The sequence below is a fragment of the Chrysemys picta genome, chromosome 7 (genome assembly GCF_011386835.1).
Source record: "Chrysemys picta bellii isolate R12L10 chromosome 7, ASM1138683v2, whole genome shotgun sequence".
In the NCBI taxonomy this organism is placed as follows: Eukaryota; Metazoa; Chordata; order Testudines; family Emydidae; genus Chrysemys; species Chrysemys picta.
Window position 1 is genome coordinate 48515853 of NC_088797.1, and position 7840 is coordinate 48523692.

The 7840-nt window shown below is 49.9% G+C and overlaps 1 long non-coding RNA gene across 1 annotated transcript in view; it reads right to left on the reverse strand.

The window, feature by feature from the left end:
- LOC101949270 (uncharacterized) overlaps positions 1-5530 on the reverse strand; it is a 28020-nt gene extending 22490 nt beyond the window's left edge. The window contains exon 1 of the long non-coding RNA XR_509283.4: positions 5397-5530. This is a non-coding gene — a long non-coding RNA (uncharacterized LOC101949270). The remainder of the gene's footprint in view (positions 1-5396) is intronic.
- Between the last annotated feature and the right edge of the window lie 2310 nt (positions 5531-7840).

The window sequence follows — 7840 nt, forward strand, 5'->3', positions numbered from 1 at the left end:
GGATCCAGGCCCACAATCTTAAAATATGTCTGACAATTTATTTAAGCTGACCAAGAGAAAGGGGTTGAAAAATAGCTTGATATTTCTGTGTTTCCCTTTGACCCTCTCCGGATTATCATTAAATGTTCATTAAGTTAAAGGCAGTGGAAGATAGTTTCCTGATAGTACATGAGCATGTTGCCTTGAAAAAAAGAATAGTAACCAAACTGGAAATATGGGCCTGGATCCTCAGCTGGTATATATCAGTGTGGCTTCATTGACACTATTCCAACTGGCAACAGCTACAGTAGGGAAATGTATATATTTTTTAAGTTTGTTCCACCCTGGAGCCTTAATGTTCTACCTGTGCTGTAGGAAGGGAATGTCTTATATACATGAACTCCATGTTATTCAGAGAAATTCACCCCAAAAGAACCAAAGCCCTTTTTTAAGAGGTGGAATTATAAAGCAACAGTTCTGTATACCTGGCATCTCTAGGTCCCTTGTAAATGGCATCTCTCCACACTGGAGTTTTGTTATAGCATCACTTTAAAGATTTTTCAGAAATATGAACACTTACAACCCACTGCTTCTTTTGTTACAAGGCATTGGAAGATCGGTCAAGGACAGAGGCAAACACATCCGTGAGGCAACTCCACTTAAGTCAATGGCGTTATTACAGAGATGAATTTGGCCCATTGTCTACACTCTCACCATATTTTTTTACACTGTGGATAGGGGGCTTTGGCTCCTTATGTGCTATCATCTTTGGCAAGATTGTCTGGCCAGCACCACAGCTTTCAGCTGTCCTCTGGCATATCCCAGTGTGCCAACAATAGACATCTCTGCTACTAAGCTTTTACAATTGGGCCGAATCTTCAGTCATTGGAAATCAGCATTGCTTTACTGGGGCTACGCCAGTTTACTCCAGCTAAGAATCTGGCCCCATACATTTGGGTTATTACAGAGGTGCTCTGATACAGAATAATAGTAGTCCTACTGTGAGAAAATTCAGAATGGAGAATAAGAAGCTGATTACCTCCTCTATCAACCATATGTCAACGGAAATACACATGGCTCATCTTCCCAAAAAGGGGATGCTCGCTAGGCTGACTAGATTCTGATCGCTTCATTCTGAAATTTCAGACAGGAACATTTATCGACTGCATCCACCGACCATGGTGTCCCCTAGTGACAGCAATGCTCTGTGCAAAGCAACTTCTGTGCCTTGGAAGTGTGACTTAGCTAGAAAAAGGGCATCTTGAAAATATACCAGGGAATGGGTGCACATTATTTACACATAGGAATGAGTGAAGGCTAACATGTAGGAATGGATGCTGATTGTTCACACATGGGAGTTGGGTGCAGGTTGTTAACACTACTTGTTGCACTATTAACTAGGCTAAGAGAATGGCGCTGTTTTGTGGATTACGCAATTATGTGGGCATGGAAATAGCTGCATAATTTACCTTCTTGCCAAGTTTCTACATAAAAAGTGCCCTCCTCCTGCTCCTGCGTTTCTCTGACCCATTTTGTCTTCACCCGTCCCACCTAACCCCATTGTGTGGTTTCCCCACACAGGGCAATTCAGTGGATTTCCTGCTCCTGCTCCAATGCTGTTGCCCTTTGAAAGGACAGCGCAGAAGGCAGTGAGGGAGATCCTTCCAGACTGAGGGCAGCGGCAAGGCCAAGAGAGGCTGCACCCACTGAGATCATGTATCAGAGGTGTAGGGCGTTCTCTGTTGAGGGAGGGACACTGCAGACTCTAAGAAGTTCTCCTTCCCCCAGGCCTTAGGAGCTCTGCAGGAAGGGAGACTGTGTGGCTGTCTGGAGGAAGACACAGGGGAAAGGAAAAGCAATCAGATATAGAAAAGGATACAGGGAAAAGCTTGCCGATGGATGCAGCTTCTGCCCAGAGCACCTAAGCCCCAAGGGGGCAAATTCCTGTTCCCATTGATAGCTGAATAATTACCAGCTGACCAGATAAGGCAGTGCAATAGTGCCACATAAATCAGGCTGCCTCACTGTTCATTAGCTCTAATGTGCCAGGGGCTAGTTTAAAGAGGATTTCACTCTGAATAGCAGTTCGGCCACAAGCGTGGAACTGGGCCAGATCAACACATGTCAGCCCCTGGGATAATGAGACAGGAAAGTAGCATTTCTCAGGAGGTCAGACGACCTCTGTCAGAGTTAGCTCCATTTGCCCTCTCATCACTGGTTTCTTTGGCCTAGCCCCGGCTCTATCAACATTGGCATCATTGGCTGGCACCAGAACTCTGCCTTGGCTCTATAAGCTTTGCCTTAGTCCTGGCACCTTTAGCTTGCCAATCCATGGCATTGATGGCTCTGCTGCCACAGTATGGCAGGCTCCATTAGCCCTGGCTCTTGTCTTTGTTAGCCACAGCCTCAAGTTAAAGATCGGGGGGAAAGAAGCATTTCAGGAACTCCAGCTCCTCTATGGCACTGTCCACAGCTCACTAGGGTGTTAATGAATGGGCAGTGACACAGTGGTGATGGAGACTGTGGCGACCGAGCCATCAGCATCAGTCTGCGCAACTAGAGCTGGGGGTTGGGGGGGGGGGGGAAGGTGAGAGCATTAGCTTTGTCTCCTGGAGAGAAGGCAATGACTTTAAGCCGGCACCTAACGGACCCAAGAACTAGATCAGAACTGGCCGCTGGGCCGAAGAAGTGCTGATGAACAGCGTCAGAGCCCCTATGGCCATGAAAACAGCAGAAGGGCTGGAGAAGGTGCCCTGAGGCTAGGCATGACAATGACGCTCCCATATGCCTAGTGCATCCCTTGCCTTTCAGCACATACCTGGCTCCCTCCTTCGAGGGAGGAGTCCCCCTGCTCTCTTAGTTACCTTTGCCTGCTGGGTTAGCATCCTCACCCTGTCAGCCTCTACCAGGACACGCTCCACAGGGCCCCAGAGCACAGGTTTGCAGCGGCTGTGTGATTCACCCCAAGGGCTCGTGGACAGCTCCCAGTTTCTCTTTCCTTCAAAGGCTCTACTGATTTGCAATGTTCCTGCGATTAGGGCATTTGAGAGGGATTGAGGATCAATGAATAGGGACTGCAGGCGTTACTCACCCCTCCCTAAAGTCTTGTGGTTTAGTTAGAAGGGGTGTGTCCTGGCTTCATTACCTATTGCTACTTCATTTTATACAGGGAGCCGAACCCCCGATCCAACCGCCCTTCAGCTGTTGGTGGCTGGGAGAGTGGAGTGTCAGGGGGTGGAATCAGTCCACACTGAGCCAGACACCCTGCCCCTTATTGAGTCCTTCGCACCAGATCACCACTCTGATTGGGCACCATTTTTATAGCCAGCTGTAAATGACCAGACTAGACACCTAGCAGGGGAGAATGACTTTACTGGGCATTACACCACTACAGTGAACACGCTCGGCCTCTACTTTCTCCCTGAGCCTGCCTCTTCCAGACCTCTCTGCCCAAGGAGCCTTAACAAGCCGCACCCAATGAGCCAGCAGGAACTGGTCAGCCCCTCCTTGCAGGGATCCAACGCTTGCTAATAAGGGGAGTCCGCAGAATAGCCATGACACCTTCTGTTGAAAGCCAACCCTATTTTTAAGGTACTTGTGCGGCCTCCATCATGGGAGTATCGGAGCCCCTCACGATCTCCATTGCCTTTATCCTCTCACACCCCTGTGCAGCATTAGCCTCCTTTTTAAGTGTGGGGAACCAAGGCACTGACAGACTAAGGGCCAGCTGCTCACAAGAATCTGATCAATTGATTTCAGTGAGCGCTAGGCACCAAAATACCTTTCTGGATCCGGCCAAAGTGATTTGCCCAAGGTCACGCAAGCAGTCTGTGGCCAAGTGGGGTATTGAACCCAGGTCCCCCAATTCAGTGTCCTAACCACAGGGATGTCATTCATCTCCATCCTAGACCCTGACTGGCCACAGCCCCTCTCTTTATAATGGCAGGGGAGAAAATCCAACCCCTCCCAATCCTTGGGCTGCCAGAGAATCAGCTGCCATCACTGCCATGTGGACACCTATCTATTTGCTTACTTGCTAATGGAGTCATGAGCAGTAGTAGCCATCCAGGCCTGTTCTCTGGGCCTGGCTGCCATCCGCACCCAGGGCTCATTCATTGCTCACAAGTTGGTCTGCGCCTGAGGCTCAGAGATCAAGGGAAAGGAACAAACCGGGGTTGTTCTGTCAGAGCTGGGAGGAGGGAATCTTCACCTACCAGGAAAGGGCCCTGCTGGCCAGGAGACAGGTGTTTGGTGCGGATGCTGCTGGCTGGACCTAGACAAGGAGGAGCTGCACACTGCACCACGCATGGTCTGGCCAGGTGTGTCCACACCCCATCCCCCCGACCCCCGGCTGCTTTGGTACCTCCATGAACTGGGTCCCAGGCCCTGAGGGGCAGGGACAGCTTGAATTTCACCTGCATCCATTTTCCAGCATGGAGATCTAATTGGGGACTCAGGATGGGGGGGCAGCTTCCCACCCCTGCTAAACCAGGAAGCAAATTACCTCCTTCCCCTTACCTCTCCCTCCACAAAAAGCTGGGGGGAGGTGACGAGCTTTCCCTACAGAGCCTTTTGACATCTGCCCCCAATTTCAGAGACTGCTGAGCTTTCAGTTAATGAGACCCTCTTCCCAACCCCCGCACTTTCTTCCCCAAGCCTGAGCAGGCCTGGCACTTCCAAATCAATCTAAGCAGGGTGCTGGGAGTGGGGAGTGGGGGTCGGATTCCAGGGCAAGCCCTCAGTTTTGTTCCCCTCCTGGCTGCCTTTGTCCTGGGCTCACTTTCCCCTTTTGTGCAGCCTTCCTCTCCCGCCCGGCCGCCCGGCGGGTTGCCACAGCGATGAGCAAGCACGTCCTAGCTTGCTTGGTTCCCAGCTCGCCCTCCCCTGCTGCAGAGGGACAGGAGTGCTGGGCTCCCAAGCACTGAAAGGGAGGGGATCTTCCAAGCCATCCCCCCCTTCCCCCGCCCCATTGCACGGCTCAGACACTCAGTCTTTTCTGAGGCCTGCTCTACACCTACATATTAGCTTGACCTGGCGATGCCTCTCGGGGCGGCAGCAGGGAAAAGGGATGGAGGCCAGGTGCAGCTCCCGCTCAGGAGCACCCCATTGGCTGGCCACGCAGGGGCTTTGTTCTTGGCAGGGAACGTCGCGCAGGCCGCGGCTCTGCAGTGGCAGCCCTCCACGAGCGCGCGGCAGGCTTAGAGCGGGTGAGCATGTGCGGAGTTAGGGGGGAGGCACTGCAGCCTGCTGATGTAAAGCAAAGAGAGGATAGCTGTGCACTAGGAGCCCCCCTTTCACTCCCCCCGCCCCTCTTCCCCTCAGCAGGGCAGGGGGGCGGTCGAGCGGAGGAAAGCAAAGCCAGAAGCAGCTCGCTATGGCAAGTGCAGCGGAGGCAGGTGCCATCTGGTCGCCCTCACCTCAGTGCCGAGCGGGAGAAGAGGACGAGGCTGGCTGGCTCAGGTAGGACCTGGGGTTTGCTGGCTTCCTCCAGTTGCCCCGGCTTGCAGTTGTCGCATCCTGAGGTAGATCCAGCGCAGGAGGCTGCGTGCATGGGGCGGGCGGGAGTAGGTAACAGCTTCCCTAAAGGGACTCTGAGTTTTTTGGGTTTCTCAAAGTCCTACTGGCCGAGCTATAAATAGAGACATTTGCAGAAAAAAAACCTCCCCCTTCCAGCTGCATTGAAACAGATTGGGAGATTTTCGGCAGGTGGGGGTGGAATGGGGCTGTTTGGCTAAAATATGAGTGTGCTAAGCATGGACTCTGAACAGCATTGGGGTTGGAAGTGAAAATAAAGGGGTGGGGGAGAGGAGCGGGGCTCGGAGGTGCCTTGGGAACCTTTAGCTAGACCAGTGGTTCTCAAACTTTTGTACTGGTGACCCCTTTCACATAGCAAGCCTCTGAGTGCGACCCCCCTTATATATTAAAAACACTTTTTTATATATTTAACACCATTATAAATGCTGGAGGCAAAACGGGGTTTGGAGTGGAGGCTGACAGCTCACGACCCCCCATGTAATAACCTTGTGATCCCCTGAGAGGTCCCGACCCGCAGTTTGAGAACCCCTGAGCTAGGGCATGTGTATGCAGAGCAGTGGGACTCAAACGCTCCGCTTGGAATGAAATATGGACAGCGTCTCGGAGCAGCCGGTGCTTGGCTGGAAGCTGTTGAGAGAACGTGCGGATGGATAGGATCAGAGGAAATGTTAGTGTAAAAACTAAGAGCAGCCACCAGATTTCTCTTCGGAGCTCCAGGAAAAGTTTATTTCCATTGTGTTCAGCTCACTGGTTTTGCTCTGACTCTAAGATGTCTTGGCAAAGGGGGACAACTTAAAACTTTACCTAGGTGTAGGGTGATCAGATAGCAAGTGTGAAAAATCTGGACACTTTTTTTTGGGAGGGGGGTTAGTTGCCATAAGACAAAGCCCCTAACAACAGGAAGGTGCCGATAATATGGGAACATGGTCACCCTACCCAGATGAGTGAGTGCTGCCTTAGTGCTTGGAGTACGGAGGCGCCCGGTCTTGGGGTGCGTCTGCTTCTGGATATTTGGGGTAAGGGAGAGAAGTGGGTTTCTTAAATCTTGGAGTGGGAGGGGGATAGAAGCAGCTGGGTGAAGGGAGGTTACTGCCTGGGTTTGTAGATTATGCTTCCCTTTGATTTCGTCTCCAGTTTCTCATCTTCCTAGAGCAGTCATCTGGAAACAGAATCCTAATTGCATTGTACTGAAAACTTAACTCCTCCTGCATTTCAGACCTGAAACACACATTCTCTCTCCCCCTCGTTCCTTCCACACTCATTCACAGTTCTTCTGATTGCTTTGTGCCCAGAAACCAGATTCTGATGTCGTTTACATCAGGGTGAATGTGGAGTAAACCCATCGATTTCAACAGAATCAACAGAAACATTCCAATTTTCATCCGTGCAACTGAGATCAGAATCTGACCTGGTGTTTTAAATATCCCATTTCCTCCTCCTCCTCAGTGTTCAGGCTTTTGATCTGTTATCTGCACCTTTGTGAATATTCCCTGATAGTCACATTCTTCTCTTTCTCCATCTTTGTGTTCACGTCTCTCTGTTTGTACGTGTGGGATACATAAATACATGAAGAAAACACATTGTCAGTGAAGAATATCTACACACACACACACTCTCTCTCTCTCTCTCTCTCTTTCCTTTATTGTAACATCTCTCCTAGCTCCACAACTAAAGAGCTGTCAGAGTTTACTTTAGTAATATTTCTTTTCACTAGGTTTATAACTCAGCTGTTAAAATCTACAGTTGGCTGAGATTTGATGCACGGAGTTCTAGCCTGAAATGTATCTGTTTGTTTTACAGGTGGGGAAAAATTGTGGCCGTTTTAAAGTTATATGAGTGTTTCTTAAACAAAGACAAAGTATTTGGTTTCCTCCACATTTCTGAGAACAGGGGGAAAAGCTGGATGGCTATAGCTCTGCAATCTGAACAGGGACTGGATTTGTAATAATAAATACAATAAAAGGAGCAGTAGTGTTGGGGTTTGTGCATGCGCGATCACAGCTTCCAGATCACAGATTGCGTTATTCAATCTGCATATCTAGATTAACACAGGGCTGAAGCGATACTATGCGCTGATACCACTGGTTAGTGATGTACGCAACACGCTCTAACATGAATACACCATTTAACTGGGTATATTTTATGTCTGGTGAGATCTGCATTTTCAATTACATTTCCCCCCCCCCCCCCAATATCTCCCATAATGGATCCAAGGTATATACGGGATCAATGATCCACCTTAAAAACAGTGCTAGGATTTTGCACTCATTAAAACTAGGGAAATAACACTGGTTTGTGTCAGACATAGCGCAGAGAAGCACCAGGC